The sequence below is a fragment of the Neopelma chrysocephalum genome, unplaced genomic scaffold, assembly GCF_003984885.1.
Source record: "Neopelma chrysocephalum unplaced genomic scaffold, ASM398488v2 Primary Assembly neopelma1_252, whole genome shotgun sequence".
NCBI lineage: Eukaryota > Metazoa > Chordata > Aves > Passeriformes > Pipridae > Neopelma > Neopelma chrysocephalum.
In genome coordinates this window covers 148777-166559 of record NW_020897914.1, presented here as the reverse complement: position 1 = coordinate 166559, position 17783 = coordinate 148777, and the positions used below count along the sequence as shown (strand labels likewise).

General features: G+C 44.7%; 1 protein-coding gene and 2 long non-coding RNA genes across 4 annotated transcripts in view; 1 reads left to right on the top strand and 2 right to left on the bottom strand.

Annotated features, from left to right (window-relative positions):
• The window catches only part of HS6ST1 (heparan sulfate 6-O-sulfotransferase 1), a 187648-nt gene that overhangs the window by 115788 nt on the left and 54077 nt on the right, over positions 1–17783 (bottom strand). The window lies entirely within an intron of this gene.
• LOC113977559 overlaps positions 1–17783 on the bottom strand; it is a 58023-nt gene that overhangs the window by 8645 nt on the left and 31595 nt on the right. The gene's annotated exons all lie outside the window — the stretch shown is intronic.
• Positions 214–2643, top strand: LOC113977557. Of its 2 annotated transcripts, none has more exons than XR_003537348.1 (4): positions 214–263; positions 801–952; positions 1066–1378; positions 2349–2642. It is a non-coding gene; the product is annotated as an uncharacterized LOC113977557 (long non-coding RNA). The 2 variants fall into 2 exon arrangements; XR_003537347.1 differs by having other exon boundaries at positions 239–336; positions 2349–2643.

Sequence of the window (17783 nt, the reverse complement as noted above, 5' to 3'; positions counted from 1 at the left end):
ATATAATTCCAAGCCCTCACTGTTCACAAACTTTCCAAGAACTGTATTTAGACAAAATGTAAACTGGCATATTTTCCATTCACTTCATGGAAATATTCTGAACCACTTTTGCAAGCAGCTGAAGATGTGCTTTTATCTTGCCATGAAGTCATAAAGTTTAATTTTCAACATCACAGTTGCTTCTATGGCAACAGATGGTGACATCAAACACAGGATCATGACTTCACTATAGGATCAAGAAGGATTAGCTTTGCACTGAGGAAGTTAAGATCTAATGCAAACAAATAGCTATAACAACTGCAAAGGGAATTTACAGCGGGATAGTTTACTCCTTGTGTAAATGTTCTTCTTGTTTACTCCAGTATGAAAATCCCTTTAAATCAACCAGCTGTTTGTAAATTAAGCACAAATGGATTAGCTTAAAACAAGTTCAAAGGTTTAAGATGGGGTTTGCACACATACCCAGTTGTGAGCCTAGAACTTCCACTGACACTCAGAGAGAAGAGGCCAGAATTACAGTATCGCTCCCTCTCCATAACCTCAAGGACTTCCACCTGCCTTAAGCAGGCTGTAGTGTGAGTGCAGCACACTTGTGTTTAATTTTGAGCACAGCTTGTTATCCCAGAAAACCTTGTGGGGGCAGTTATTTAATTACACAATATATTATCTTCCCTAAGAGATTCCTTAAATGGATGAATTCCCTGGCCTTTCACCTTTCCGTTGCCAAAATGGGACCAAACAGAGTGGTCCCAGCTTGAAAGGCCCCTCTAGAGACACCTATTTATTACTAATGTCCCTAGCTAGAGCCAACCCTGGGTGGGACAGCATGTGCAATCAAAGAATCAGCTTCCCCTGAGGAAAAATATGGAGATGGATCTCTCCAGGACACAGCTGAGTCTGATGGTGGGATATGGAAATCCACATTCTGCAGCTGTTGCAAGGACTCTTGCAGGTGGGAGAACAGACAAAAGCCTTACAGCAGCAGCTCAGGGGGGGAACTGCCCCTAGGGAACCACCTTACAAAAAGCTCTGACCCAATTCTGCTCCTCTTTGCTGGGTTCCCAGGCACAGCCCTCAGCACGTTGATTCTGCTCCGTGTGAACCCTGAAGTGCCACACACACGCTGAGCCGTGTGACTGCTCACCCACTGACACACGACTTCATCACAGGACATGCCAAGTCTTTCAACAAGTGGGATTTAACTTTCTGAGAAGTTTTCAAAGGGATTCTGCTGGACTATAGCATCCTCTGTATCTCCCCAGACAGATTTTACGCTGAAACAGTGCCAGCTTGGACAGCTCTGCTGCCAGCAGAAGCACTAAGTTGGGCACTGTGAGCATCCCCCCCATGGCAAGAACCGCCATCGGGGGGTATAAAGGTAACTCTGACTTCACGCCTGGTCACTCTCATGCCTCTTTGTTGAGATGCCAACTGGGGTATGAAATTCTGTTCCACTATCAGAGTCTTCTTTTCTGCAGACACATCAATTAGACTTCTAGTCCTATTGCATAAAGCAGATTACGTTGATTAGCAAAGCCCTTGAGGAAGGGTAGACTTTGAGCAGTTCGCTCCAGAATCAAAGCCAGGCAATAGCTGCAGCACACAGCAGGGCAACAGCTCATTTTAAGCCTCACCATCCATCTCATAGGTTTGTAAGTGCTCTCTACTTTTATTAGAGGACTCGGCAGACTTTGTTGGACTATCCTTACCAGAGTTAATAAGCATTAACTTACAGTAAGGGACTCACCCAGGCAAATACATTCACTTTGCATATGCACAATTAATATAACACCAAAGCAAACCAGGAAAACAATAGCACGAGGGACACTATGGATACTGATCTAGTGGGATTTATTGCTTACATTCACTTCCAAGCACATTTAGTTTGAGGTGACAGATATTTTGACCTTCTGGCACACATACTTATGTGATAACATGAAATCCTTCAGTCTGTATTTATCACCTCTAGTTTTCTTTTCCTGCCACTCCTCAGTTCCAATCAACTTCCCTGGTGTTCCTACTGAGCTCAGCTCCTATCTCAGTAACACTATTAGATACTGTCTCCTCTCCAAATACTTCTAAGAGGAAGACAAAAGCTAAAAACTTGTTGGCCAGAACTAAAAGCATTTTTTATCTCAAAACAATAATCATTCAGTGAAATAAAAGACTGAGAGAGAGAGGAGAAAACCGAAGAAAGGCAGAAACCCTCAATCAAGCTGCAGACATTTGACAAGCCATTTAAATTCTGTGCCTCAGCACCAAGAAGCAAATCATGGTGATAACACACCCTCTGCCCCCCTCCTTGCCTGTTGGGTTCTCAAACAGGGTGCTCTGGGTGATACACACAGCAGGCTGCTCTGCCTGAAGAACACGGCAATTCCTCTGCCAGCTTTCTGCAGGCCCACGAGGCAACCAATGGCTCCATCTAACACTGCCTGGGAGAGCAGAAATAGCAGAGACTGCAGAAGCAAGTGTGCTTCAGTGGTGTGGAGGAAGAAGAGACAAGGAGATGTACATATGTGGATCTTTTAGCAATTAGCCCAAGCAACAGGAGGAACAGCCACCGAGCACACAATGAACAGACGCTGAAGGCACCTACAGGAAGGGCCGATTTGCAGAAAACTATTTTGCAACATCTGCGACACCTAGAAACATTAAAACTAACATGTAAGCGTTCCCCAAATGGTGGGCAGGTTCTCCTGGGATGAGCTGTGTGCAGGAGTCTCTGGTCCAATTCACCTCTAGGTCTGAGGAGGAGGAGTATCATTCCTTCCCCACCAAACTGAAAGCAGGAAAAATGACAGTTCCTACACAGAAAGCAAGGAATGGTGAGGGATGAACTCTTCGGGGGAGGCTACAGAAATACATACTAAAGTCCCTTCCTAAGAGAAATCAAGCCTGAGCTATTAGAGGAGAGAGCCCAGCACTTCATGCATGAGGATGCTGCTGATGAGTAATGGTCAGTAGCAGTGCTGCTCTGGCTGTGTTTAAACACACACTCAAAAATTATAAGGATGGTTTGTGGCCTTTGGTTTTGCTAAAAAGACAAGTTTAAGATCCAAGTTCTTTCAGCGTTTCTCTAATGGCTCTTAAAATGAATTAGGTGCCTGCATTTGACCCACTTCTACTCACTGCTCCAAAAAAGCAATGCATCCTCCGAGTGCTGACCAGCAGATGAACCCAGGGCTGAGGCTCACTGGATCCACCTCATATAACAGTGCTTATTCAAGTGTGACCTCCAGAGGCTCAGATCCCCATTCATATTTCATATTCCGCAGATGTTTTTCCCCCCACTTTTGCTGCCTGGTTTTAATGCATCACTGGGTCTCCGTACAACCCCCGCTAAAATATATCTTACTTTTTGTTGTAAGCAGGCAACCAGGTGAAAAGCAAAACTGAAAGGCCTGACAGGCCCAGCTTCCCACTGACATACTCCCTTGTTTATGTCAAAAACCAGGGGCTGTAAGTGACAAGGAAGCAGCAGAGAGTGGAGGGTGCCCAGAATCATTTAAAAGGCAGCAGTGGCATGACAACCTTCAGCAGGCCAGAGTCAATGTTTGTCAGGCTGGGAGGGTGGGATTGCATTAAGCTGAATTTCATTAGGAAAAAATAATACTCAGAAACTATTAAGGGGTCCCATGTGGCTGCTTCACCACATTTAATTTAATGTCTTTCCTCTCCAGCGACCAATCCACCCCCCACTTTCTTACAAATGATGACTTGTGGGTCTTAACCTTACAAGTGAAGATACGTTTGGCCCATTAGTTACCCTATTTAAAGGCTTTTGTTAACTTATAGTAAAGAGCTTGAGCCACGGTTTTACACTGGGGCTCCAGATCAGAGAGGCAGATGGTGTCATAAAAACACCTCCCCCTACCCTTTTTATGCAACTTCTGGTGTGTAATCGACATTCACTCTTTATGTACCATTTTCTAGGCACCACGTTATCCCCACAGATCTCGAGCTGGGGCAGTGAGTGTCTGAAATGCTGGTTATGAGGAATGCCTTGGGCAGAGTGTGTGTTGGAAGCTGGTGTTACTGGCCTATTTCTTGGCCAGAACGTCCCAAACAGCAAAACCCAGACTCCAAATGCAAAAGCCTCATTGAATATGTAAAAATTCCATTTGCATTTCAGGAATTAGAAATGAAATAAAAGACAGAAACTACTTCATCTACAATACAGCCTTGATGCTACAGTGTCTTCTATGTCTGTTTTAATTTTTAAACTTCCTGTTCTTATTGCCCAGAACCAGTATGCCCAACAAATGTCTGTATTTTCCCCTTCCAGAAAGAACTGCAGGAAAGATAATAAATCCTGACTCTGTTGGCTACAGAAGAGGATTTCCCAGTAAGCTGCAAAGTTCACAACCTTCAAAATTCATCTCTTAAGAGTGATAGATGACTCAAAAATAACATCTGCAGAATTAAGGAATGAAAAAAAAAATCCTAACACAAGCAAGTCTTTCTTTTACATTACTTTTCTGAAAGGCTAAAGGAGAAAAGAACCCACAAATCCCAAGTACTCAGTACTGAGGAGTGTCAAGAGGCAACACACACGTTCATTAATAACAATAATAATTAATGAACAACCACTTTAGATATCCTGTCTCACAGTCAATGAGTAAGATCCCTACAGAAAAGGTTCCCAAAGTCTGGTCCGTCTGATTTTCAGAAGGAAAGGAGAGTATTGTGACTTGCTGGTAACACATCTAAATTACAGAGCCACGTTAATTCCATTGCTGCTTAGCACCAGCAGAACACCACTTCTCTCTTTGTGCCCTGGCTGCAAAGCCCAGTGTGGTCACTGGCTGATAAGGGGCTGGAGGCAAGATCCTGCCCACCAGTCTCACTTGCTGAGCTCTAATACCATGGCATGTACAGCAATGAGCTTTTATTGATTTTGCATTTGGACCTGCCTCAAACACTCAGGCCGTCTCTCTACAGGAAAAAAAGATTATGTGGGAGTGTAGGAAGGACAAATCTGGTGCTAAAAGTAACAGAAACTGAATAAATGGTATTTCAACACTTCAAAACAAATTGTGCTCTTTCTCTAAAAACAGAAAAAAAAATGCTATAAGAAAATAAAATATACAAGGGAACTAATAGAAAGTAGTGATGCTGAAACACAGAAGGAGCTACTGAAAAGAGACATTGGCTCAAATTTTCAGCTGACTCTGTTCCAAGAAACTCCCTTCCTGTGATCGCTCTCCGTACCCACAGTCAATTCTGCTGGGCTGTGGGTATGCGCTCACCAGCCCTGCCCTGCTTGTTTCCCATGGGAATACCTAACCCAGCCAACACGGGAAAACCATGCTGTGTGCATCCTTCCCCCTTCTCAGCACAGGCATTGTGGGAGAGTCAGCACAGCCACCAAGGCCTTGAAAGGTGTCCCGGAGGAAGTGGGGACCACACTAAGCTGCTTCTGTGACTCTCTCAAAACTGAGACTGGAGGGAAAGCCTGCATTCCTTCAAGGGTCAGGGAACGGGTTCTGCAGGAACCTGGGAGCGACGCTGCCAAAAACCTCAACAGCCAGAGCGCCCAAGGAACAGCCCATAGCCTGACTGCAAGCAACACCATCAGCTCATGGGATCTGTGCCAGGTCTACAAGATGCCCTGGGCTGCCTTCCAAATTAGAGAACAACCCAGTCCACAGAGTCTGTCAGCAGCACAGTCCCAGGGGACCATGGGCTGCCAGGACCAAGCTGCTGCCCGTATAGGCTCAGGCAGAGCTGATGTAACCACACGGCTGCAAGTAAAGATCTTCCTGTGTACCTAGACCAGGCACCAGTCTGAACACGCAAGCCCCAGACTGTCAGTCTAAGAATCTCTTTCATAGCACAAAAATCAGTGGTGACTGCCCCAGCTGAAAAACACAACAGCTCATCGTGGAAAGTCACTCTGTAGAAACCCATCACTCTGGACAATTGCCCAGCAGCTAAATGTCCACAGGTGGACAGACCCATTCCTGGACCCTGCTCATGTAATGACTGCCAGGAGCCCTGTGTTCCCTCGGCTTCCAGGTTTCAGGGACAGCCTGGATCCCACAGATGCAGAGGTGCAGGTACAGCTGTGCCAGGTGCAGAGCAATGGCAGAGTGCTCATTTGGAAAGCTCAGAGCTAGGCAGAGATTAATGACCCACAATGATAGTGCAATCAGCAGCAGAGGTATCATCATCTCTGCCTCTTTTTTGCACACCATTTATAAAAGCCAGGGCAAGGTATTTAACAGCACCTGGGCTCAAAAGACCATAGGATTTGCAGTGCAGCTGGAATGACAAGCAATACCTGGGGCTGTGATTTACCTGCCTGCTGCTGGCACTGGCGACCCAAACTGGAGTGTGTGCTCTTTGCACGACTGCACAGGGAGATGGAAAGTACCAAAGCCTGAAACGGGACACAGTCAGCATCTGTATTTTTCAATTTGTGATCCTGAGGTCAGACTTCACCTGTTCTATACAAGCAATCTTCCTCACCCCTTTTGCTATAATTTGTTTTAGTTCATATGAACTTGTGAGAGGAAGTTCAATAATTTGTGAAGCAGTGATGTATAGAGAACTCGCTGCAGGCTACTAATAGGTTATTAATAGAGCAAAAATTGCTGCAGATTAGAGTACATAAGCATGCTGCCTAATTGCAAAGCAAAACGTCTATCACGCTAAATATGTGGCACTTGAAGTGAAATACGTGTCCTGAAATCTTGGTTTTCTTTGCACCGCTTATCAACTCCATGTCACGTTAATCCACAGAAGGAGTCGTGCAACAGTGGGGAAATTCAATGAGAAGGTTTTAAAGAAGAGGTAACATGCTAATAACATAATCCTGCTTTCTATTCTGTCAGGTAAGCTGGAGTCTTGGAGACCCTGGAAAGGTGTTTTATGCTAAGCAAATGTCTGACATTTCTCCTTGCTCTGCAAAAATTCAAAACAAAACAAAGAGATGGATTCAGGTCTCACAACTGATTAAGTTCACCAGAACTGTGCTTAAAGACTCTGAAGACACCCTGTTACCAAGACAGATTCAACTCTACCTAAAACTTTACTGATAGCACATTTTCCCAGACAGCCCATAAACTCTAAGTAAATTCCCCCACACCCCCCTCTAGGAACCTATTCCAGTGCCTAAGTTCACCACTTTTTCCAGTATAAGCACAAGTTCCAGGGCTGAAATGTAAAATCATTCATTCTTGGGTCATGTTTCCCTAGTACTAGAACATGTAACACCAGCCCCTCACAGCACCAGCAAAAGCTGCAGTGGTTGAGCTGACAGCAGTTGCTGCTGTTGTCACGGGCTGGTCTGCACATTATCCCTCCTCCTCCATCCCAGCCCTTGCCTGTTTGTCTCCTCCTTGAATGAGATGACAAGTTTAAGCTGAGGCAGTCACTAATTACGTGGTTTGGTTTGAAGCTAGCCCAACACAGGAGCTAAAATAATCAAGACTTTTCAGAACTACTACAGTAGAAATGATGCACAGCCCCCAGCAGAGCTGTCTCCTGCCCAAATGTGCCTCCTCTTTGTCACTGCAACTCTGAGCAGGGCTGGGAGGCCCCACAATGGCACAACTGCTCTGACAGCGACATCAGCAGCACGAATGATGACCTCTTTCTCCTGGCCAGACTGGCACCCAACTCCACACACGGGACAGGCAGTAACAGGATGGTTCAGTTCTAAAAAGGAATATATTTTCTTTAATAACCTAGAGTAGCTCCTGCTCTTCCTAACCACCCTGTTCACAGGAGCTATGGATCTTTTTCCTTTCTCCCTGGCAATGACTCCTAGAGCTGTTGATACACCATGGATATTCAATGTGGCTGCCACAGAACAGTGTTTCAAATGACAGCAGCTGGCTGTGCTGGATCCCCCTTCTCTCCACATGCTCACAAGTAGCCAAACCACAGTCACCCCCCCTCCCTTCCTGCAAAGCACCTTCTGAGAAACATGCTCCAAAGAGGCTTTCCAAAAGAGCATCCAACAACAGGTAATAAGTTGGAGCTCTCAAGAAAGTCCAGGTAACAAAATATTGTATGTTTAATGATGCAAAAAAATGTGGGGACGCAAATTCAACAGGCTGTGTCACCTTGGCTGTAGTTGGGGAACAGGGGACTGTGGGAGTTGGACAGCTGAGACAAACAAGCAGAATCTGCTGCCACTCCCTGGGTAGAAAATGGCACAATGCTGTGTGACACAGCATTTGGCTTTGCTGAAACAAGTAAGGTCCCTGCAGAAGCACTGTGCAAATGCACGTGGTTGGTGATACATTGTTCCATGCATCAGTGTATGTGCTGGGGCCCAGCTGGCAAACTCGATGTGATGAAGACAAAGCCCTTGTGCTGTTTCTCTGAGCACAGTGGGACAGATGTGGTTAGTGCTATGCCTTCTGCTGAGAACTCTTCAGTTGGAACAACTATCTCTGAAAAGAACCGTGGCAATGCTCAGAGAGCTGCTGAGAGTCACTTAGTTCCTCTGCACTCAACTCGTATTTGGTTTCCCAGTTGAAGGGGTAAAGAGAGGCAGAGTATCCCACTTGTCCCTTGCAAGAGGCCATGGGCTCTGGAGCAGAGCATCCCTCCACTGCCCTCCTACCTCAGCCTTGTGCCCACAAGGGCACAGACACAGGGGGACACGGCAGCCAGCGCAGGAAGCACCTTGCTGGCTCCAGGGCAGCCTGGCCATCTGTTCCTGTGAGCAGCCACGGCTGATGGGCTGGGATTTCTGGAACACGAATTCCAAGTTGGTCTGTCCTGGTTTGCTCACAGAGATAATGGTTACAGTCAGGAGCCCAGCCACAGGGGAGTATTTTCCTTTTCAGTTCTTCTTTCTCCACCTTGCAGCCTCACAGAAGTTAGCAGGCTGATCAGCCAGCTCTGCTGTCCACAATGATCACAATGTTAAATCCACAAAGTATCTGTTTCCTACATAAGAAATCTACCAAGTAGGCTGCCCTCTATACTTCAGCATATGGGATCCCACATTATGCATGCAGGCTTTGTATAGCTGCATGTAAAGCGATATTTCTCACACATAAATGCTCATGAAGCAAAGTCAGTTCATGCATCCTTATTCTGCAATTCAAATTATGCCTCATTTGTATCAGTGGAAATCCACTGTGGTTCAGGGAAGGCAGTAACTACGCTATTACATCGTGCAAGAGTAAAATGCTCTCCTGGAATGCCAGCGTCTCTATATTCTGTATTTTTCTTACAAAAAAATTCCATTAAAAACTCACACAGTGATCACAATTAAAGCTGCTCTTGCCAGTAGATTAAAGTACCTAAGTCAGTTCCCCCACCATGGCAAGTGCTTTGCTTGCCTCAGTCACATTCATTAACACCCTCAGTAGATGCCAGCATATTCTCTACATCTAGATGGGTTTAAAACATAAAAGCCCCCTCATTTTGAATTTAAAAAGTAATGGCTATGTATAGTAATGTTTTAGAGTCATTATCAGATGACAGTAGCCCTACTGCTCAATAGGTAAATGATTTCTGTCTGCATTTATGGTGATATGGATTTATCTCTTCAAAAGTATATGAATACACTTTCTAAAACGGAGAGATTTTCAAGCAGCCCTCTAAGGAAGGCTTCATGAACCACTATTTATTTTTAAGAGTTAAGTTTTTGGAGAATTTAAAAAAATCTCTGGCTCCAGTTGAGCTTGCAAGTGCTGTAGAGTCTGAATACATGTGAAGGTCCCATACTAAACAACTGTATCTTTGGATATAGGCAGAAAAAAAAGGGGGAAAACAAATGACAAAACTGGAATTCTAGCTAGAAGAATGTGTCTTTCGCTCAGCAGTCACTCAGGTAACATCATAAGGCTTTTCTCATGAGCTGTAAGGTGTGCCAGCCCTGCGTGGTATCACTTCCATATTACTCTTGAGTATTGTTACAGGGGCTGGGACCAGTGGTTGTAACCAAAACTGTGTATTCTACACCCTCTGTGTCATTTCTGGTGGGCTGTTAATAATGGATCATTTGCAGCAGCTGCGCAGGGCACACCTGACACCTCAGGCTACAAGCTGGGTGTTTAAGAACTCTCCGAGGAGTGTTTCTTTGTCTTCACACTAATGACTCAGCTTGATAACTCCCCTCCGGGGTGGCATTAGCAGCCAAACACCCAGCCCGAGGGGGCATCTCTGCTAATGGGCCATACTGGACTGGCACATTAGGCAGCTGCAATGACCTACACCATTAAAGACTCCAAAAATATCCCAGGACTCAGAGAGTTAAATCACCCATTGTGAAAATCCCTGCCCTGGGGGAGGTGCTGGACATCCTCACCTGAACCTAAGCACATATAATCTTGGGGTTTTGGGACTTCTGATCCCACTTCTCAGGTCAAGAGGAGGACCAGAACTCCAACAGGAACTGCAACTGCCACTCTCGGCAGGACTGCGATGGTTACTTCAACAGGACTGCAACCATCATGTGGACCAACAGCTTACTTTGCAGCCAGGGGGGCCACGTGGTGCTCAGCACAGGGGCTAACAAACACTGTTCTGTTCTTGTCCCAGAGTGCTGGGTTATACTTACCTCTTTGGGGGTTAAAACCAGTTTTCTCTGTATCATTGTATTTATTGTAATCCTTTCAGTAAATTGTAACTCTGACTTGTAATCTCTTGAGCTGTGTTCATTTCTCCCACTGCTTTACTTTTAAACCAGCACAGTGTTCTAACTAGATACTGTCCTGGCCCCAGCAGGGAGCTCCCCCTCACTGGGGAGGAATCATCAAAGTGGGTGATCTGGAGGCCTAAGGATGGCAGTGTCACAGAGAGCCTGGGAGTCACCTTCCTTCCCGGACCGGGAGGGTGCAGCCTCACAGCTCAGCCCACGGAGCAGTAATGTGACAGATGGCAAAAAGTGCTTCCTAACTGCAGGAGAAACAGTCAAAAATGCTGTGTGATGCACAGAAGGAGAGAGGGAGGGATAAAAAATGCCAGAACAAAACAAAACTCCTTTAGAGCATGTACACTTACCTAAACCGCATCCAATGGGGAAACAAGCGCAGGTCAGAAGACATCAGGGACACATGAAAAAAAGGAGAAAAAAAAAAAGGAACAAATTAGTTGTAATTACAGTTAGCTTGATGATAGGAGCAAAGAGCACCCAAAACAAATCAGACTCAATCTTTATTTGAGTGAGCAAAGTTTACCAAATTAATTCTACTCCACTGCTGCCTTTTTGCTGTGTGTTGGTTGAGCAGCAGCATGATGCATGCAGATGAGTTGATACAAAAAGCAGAGAATTCAAACCAAACCCTTAGTGTACTATGGATAGAACACAACTCCACCTGCATGGCTCTCAGAGGCTGCCCACCTACAGCTGTTTGTGCACAGACTCAACACAGGTGGCTTGGGCACACAAAGGCCCGACTTTGCCTTCAGATCTCATTGACTTTGGTTAAGCAGTTTTAGGAACTTCATTCCTATTGAGCCCATTAATTCTTAGCTGTGCTAAGCCTGGAGCAAATTGCAAGAGCAGATAATCATCAAGGGGAAAAAACTGCTTTAGGAGGAAAGGAAAAAAGACAGGAATATGAATAATCTTCAAAAATCTTTATTTTGCACTGTGGCTTTTTTATTTTTTATTGAGGCTCCTGTTACAATGATATTTATTTAATGCAACATAAATTTATTCTTTCATCCCATTGCATGACGGAAGTTTTACCCATTCTTAACAAAGACTTTGTAGGGGAGCAGCCAGCACTCACTTCCACTAGTTGCAGTAACTCACAATAACCTACATTTCTGTTGCAAGCAACATAAACAGGTAAAAAGCATGTCTTTTATTAACCTCAACTACACACATTTTCACTTCAGCTAAATCTACCTTTCTGCTTTCTTTCCCTAAATCAGGGATGGATAGTTCCCACAACGAGATGATCATACTATTGCTCCCCAATGTCTTCTTTTCCAGAGTCTTTCATTTTGGTCTTTGGATTCCTGCCAAAACTTACTATGATTTTTTTGCCATGGCTTTTAAACAAACCTTCCTCGTAACCTCTCTGTCAGCTCAAACTAAATTGTCCATGTGAAAAAAATGGCCACCAACTCTCATCGTGTTCATCCAGCCCTCCTATGGACAGAGGAGGATCATCTGGTCTCCATCTTGCCCATTCTCAGAGCAGGGGCAGCAGATGAAGGGATTGTGAGCCACATCCCAAACAAACAATGGTAAGTAAATCCTTTGTACTGTGGGCAATATAGAAACGCAGCCACCTACAGCAGGCTCTGCCAAAGGACAGCCACACTGATGGCAGACTGGGCAAACTGAAAGAAAAATCCACTGAGAATTACAAAATATGGTAGGAACTGCATCTAATTCAGGAAACCTCTTGCTTTGAAATAGCTGGAGACCAGGACAGTTTCCTCAAGGGGAAGCAGCAGACACCCCTGACTTGTTTCAGTTATCTGTAGATGTTGCTTTATGACCAGCACTGGAGACATTGTGTTAAAACGCACTTTTAATCTGACCCAGAATAGCTATGTCCTAGCAAAGGTTGCACCCTGGCTGTTCTCCTGGAAGGCTCTGTATGGCTAGAAATCAGGGAAGGAGTTCATAAGGACAAAAGCACTGAGGAAGAGAAAAAGAAAAAAAAACTAAGGAGGAAAAAAGAACAGCTCCTCTTACTCCATGAGATTAATCAGAAAAAAATTTAAAAAAACCCAACCAACCCAAAAGAAACTAAATAATCTCCACACGTTTGGCTTAATCATTAATACTTGAATTTTAAAGCAGAGATAATTCAGAACCCAAAGCAGAAGCTTCCTTTATGTGACCACAGCCACCAGAGAGGAGCCATGGATCAGGCTGAGCTCACCCTGCCCAGTGGCAGGGGCAGCAGAACCACCTCAGTGCTCCATCCCACAGCCCCAGAGCGTGCCCAGGGAAGAGCACTGCCTTCCCAACCTGCCAGTTTGCAGACTTTGTCCTCTGGGGCCAGAGCTCCAAAACCAGCCAAGCAAACTGTGATCCTCTCCCCTCTGGTTTGAAGGGCTTCCTCCCCTCACTACCAGCTCACATCATTCTGTGCCACTCTGCGCTGGCTAAACCAATATTCTCTTTGCTTTTTTCTGAATTTTAACATAATTTATAAATGAACATGAACAACTCCTCAGAGCAGGCTAGGCTAGGTAAAGTGCAGATGCTCCTTCAGTACCACTTGGTCTTCATTAGCAATAACATTTTAGTCATTGGACAGTTCTGCTGACATAACTCAGCACCGATTCACAGCTCCAGACTTGCTGCATCATTAAGGAGGATAAATGTACCTTTATCTTTACAAGCAAGGACTTCTGCAGGATTAGAGCTGCAGAGGTATAAAGAAGAAGGACGATTGCTGGCCACCTTCTGCAGTGTATTAGAGGCACCTAGATATGAATCCAGAGCCAGACAGTAATAGGGATTAAGACTAGAGGTTTGTGGCATTGCCAGAGAAATCATGCAAGCTCTCCAAGGTTCACAGATGCAGCGGGAGCAGCAAGGGAGCAAAAAGGAGACAAAGCTATTGGTAAGAAGAAGAGATGACAAAATTAAATATCTACAATGTGAACTTCTCCCCAGCTTAGATTCAGACTTCAAGAATTACAGCATAGCACAAAACTAACACAGTATGATACTCCATTTAAATCCCTCTCTTCTTGTGTTTTTAAAATCCTAATTCCCACAGCCTGAGGACAAACAAGCCCTCACACACAGATCAGATATCAGCCAACTACACTATAAGGGAACAAAGCCCATTTAGCATCCTCCACTACAAGGAATTTCCTATGAAAAATAGATTAAAAAAAAAGGCAATGTTTTCTGCATACCTGGGCCTTGGCTGGCTGTGGCAAGACAGCAGAACTCCTTGTTTCAGTGTTTAAGCAGGGCTTTAGTTGAAAGCCTTGGGCATGGACTGACAGAGCAATACTGCTCAAATAATTTTGTAGCTCAGACTCAAATGATATCATCACTTGGCATTTATGCCAAGTGCCCCTCTTGTGCAGCACAATTGCCTCCCCTCTATGGGCAGGGATGAATGGAGCAGAAGAGGGTATGATGTGGGCAACATCCCACACGGCATCGGATGCAGATGCAGAACTCGGTGCAAGGCCAGCTGGCAAAGGGACCTGCTGAGACCTTTTCCCAACAACCCTTGAGCAAGCTGAAAAGAAGATGAAAACCAGTTCCACTCAAAACATGTATTTCAAAAGCCTTGATGACTTTCACCGCCTCTAGAACAAGCTAACATTTCACTGAAATAAAACCATATGGTAAATGCTGTGGGGGTTTTTTTTTCCAGATTACTCATAAAAAGGTTTGTGTGGAATGAAACCACACTGATTCCTTTTAATTGCCACTAAAGATTTTTCATTTTCTGTTTCTGTATGAACCGGGCTGATTTTATATTGGACATTGATGGAATTACAGTTTTTCCCCCTACACACATTTAAAAAGTGTTCAGCATTCCATTTTGGCAGTTCCCATATTTAGTTAACCGAAAAACAGTGATCAGATGTCTCAAAAAAATTTAGCTTTTCTGGCAATAAAAGTGATATCTCTATACTGGAATATTTGTGTTATTAAACACTGAACAGTATTTTTCAGAGCTGAGAAGAATATCTAAGGATTCTTCAACACTCTGTGACACATCAGCCATTCCATTTAGCCTTTGAAACCAACAGTCAGTTTTGGGGCACTGGAATTTAATTTGTTTTCCTCAAACAAAACTAGCATGGACATAAACCTGCTGTTACTGAAATCAGTAGCTCTGACTTCAGTAACAGTAGAATTAGACCAAAATCCTTCACTTTTTCGGATCCCACCTGCATTCACTGCAGCCTGTTCTCGAGGAGCAGGACAGAGCATGGTTCTGAAAGTGCTACTTCATTATGGAGATGTTTATTTTACAAACCCCAAAAATACTGAGCACTATTTTGCCAACTTTTCTCGTCAAGTGTTTTTCTTCCTTTCAGGTTTATGTTTGTATTAAGGAAATAGTTTTGTTATGAGAAAAGGGGACCTAGAGGTTTGCTTTGACTGAAAAGGAAGTGGAACAGAGAGGCAAATGCAGTTGAAAGCGTGCTGGACCATGAAGCACAAGGGTTCTCAGCCCCCTGTCCTGCTGTGCAGCTACAGCAGCACCGTTTCACTCCTGGGCCTGTTCTCCTCTGATCTTTGACTGCAGGCCTCTGAAAGCAGGAACTGTCTGTTACCGTAAGCTTATATGATGCTCAGCACAAAAAAACCCCCTCATTTATGCCACTTTGTTCCACCAAATTACAGTGACTTTGCAGATTTCCCTCCACATTTCTTCTCAGAATCTCTCTGACTACAGCAGCAGACCTGCTCCGGCACAGCCACAGCGAACGAGCACTTCAGGAGCCAAAGTGCTGCCTCCTTCCAGAGAGTTTGTCACTGTCCATGAAAACATAATTTTACCTCAAGGGCTAGTAAATTGTGTCTTATACACTCTTCTCTAGTTCCCAAATGCTGCTGCTGGTCAGTTGAATGGGTGAAGCTGAGCTCTCAGCAAAGGTTCAGAAGCCCTCTCTGGGCTGTCTGCTCCCACCACACGGCCTCACATCACCAGTTTAAAAGGTCAGCATGGCCAGTGCTCAATGCCAGCCAAATGCCCTTCCCTCTGAGCCGTCTGTGCCATTCTTGACAACGAACAACAGAAACAAAGCCCAACCAGCCAACTGAAGAAAAGATGATCTGAGTCCACTTGACCTTCCCTCTTCCACAGTACTAATGGCTTTAAAATGACTTACACACAGAGCAGGCATGCAAAACACCTTAGCACAACTGTCAGGACAAAGGAATCACTGTTGAGTAGATCTCCCACACTCAGGGTTTGTTTACAGTTACTCAAGGCTCTCACTTGCCTTGTGGTTGGCAAGGTATCTTGAACCCCAGCTTGGTTTCTCCCCCAGCCTTCTGAATTGCACTAAAATAGAGCCTTTCTTTTTTTTCTGTTTGACAACTCCAGAAGAAAGAAAAGTCTTAATTAACAACGAGGTGTCAGCTCCTGAAGATTTATTTTCTATGCGGTTACAAAAATAATTCTAGAGACTTTCAAAAAGTTTGCCTGAGTTCTCATCTCCTGGGCTCAGTCTTCACTGTACAAAGCCTTTAGGTGATGAAACCTGTATTCAGACACAGATAATCAGAGATAAAATAGCATTAGAGGCTTAGAGATCAGTAGGTATGAAAATCTGTGGAAACTCTAGACTTCCATGTCATGACAATTGCACACAGGTCTAAAACTTCAAGAGGGAGGGGGAGGAGACTTAACATTGTCAGTATATAACTTCCTCAGGCCCACCCAGGTCACACTCTCATTTGTGCTTAGGAATTAGAGAAATACCTGATAGCTGCAAATCCTCTGGCATCTTATCAGAGTGAGAACCATGAATTTTATCACTTGCATTCAAAAACCAAATAGAAACATTCTGCCCCCTTCTCTTTCCATCACTTCCCTCAATAAACTGCTCCAGCCCTGACATACAAGAAGCCTTTGCCCAGCACACACTTTCCTGGTAAAAAAAAATCCATGGATTGCTGTGACATGATTATCCTGTTCACTTGATCATGCAGCAGAGAAGGGTCTAGTGGCCAACTACACCATCCCAAGACAGTTTGCCAAAGCAGCTCACTGCTCTAAAATCCCATGTGCTGTTATGAGTATGGCTGTATCACCAGAGACACTTCTGATGTCAGGAAAGGAGTTAAAAACCAAAATCCTACTGGGAGTCATTTGACCTGCAGGCATCACGGGAGACATCACTGCTGGTGGAACCAGGAGAAATGGGAAGTTCTGGGGACAAGTAATGTTCCCAACACGCTGAAGGACACAGAGGACAGCACCATGTCCATAAAAAGTCAGTACCTAATGGTCCATAGGGGCTGTGTGTAAAAATGACTGAACTGCAGCCTCAAGGAAGTTTTTTCTTCAGACTGAGCACAGCCCTGAACCAGTGAGGTGTGTATATCAGCTCTGCCAAGGGAGGAGGACAGCGAGGAGGGACAGAAGGGCTCAAGAAAAGCTGAAAACACTCAGGCTCTGTGTGTTGGGTTTGACTGGGATAGAGTTAATGTTTCCGTAGTAGGTTGTATGAGACTACGTTTTGGATTTGTGCTGGAAACAGTACTGGTAATCCATGGATGTTTTTGTTATTGCTCAGCAGTGCTTGCACAGAATCAAAGCCTTTTCTGTTCCTTGTCCCACCAGCAAGAAGGTTGGTAGTGCACAGGGAGTTAGGAGAGGACACAGCCAGGACAGCTGACCCAAGGGCTTTTCCATTCCATATGACATCATGCTCAGCAATAAAAAGCATGAGGAAGTAGGAGAAATGCAAGGGTTGTTCAGTGTGAAGGTGTTTGTCTTCCCAAGTTGCCATCATGTGTGATGAAGCCCTGCTTCCCTGCCTGCTGATAAGTGGTAAATGTATTCCTTGTTTTGAGCTTTGCTTGTGCATGTGGTTTTTTATTCACCTATTGAACTGTCTTAATCTCAACCCACGAGTTTATCACTTTGACTCTTCTCATTCTCTCCCCCAGCAGTGGGGAGTGAGTGGCTGTGCAGTGCTTGGCTGCCAGCTGGAGTTAAACCACAACAGGGCCCTCAAAGGGTAAGGCACAGCTATGGTGAAATGGGAAACACACACCCAGCCCTTCATGAATAATCCACAAGGACACCAACGCCTGCAGTAGCATGAAGGCAAGAAAGCAGACAAATAACCAAACCAACACATGGACACTGGGGAATAAGACAAACCCCCATTGTTTCTTTCATGTCTAT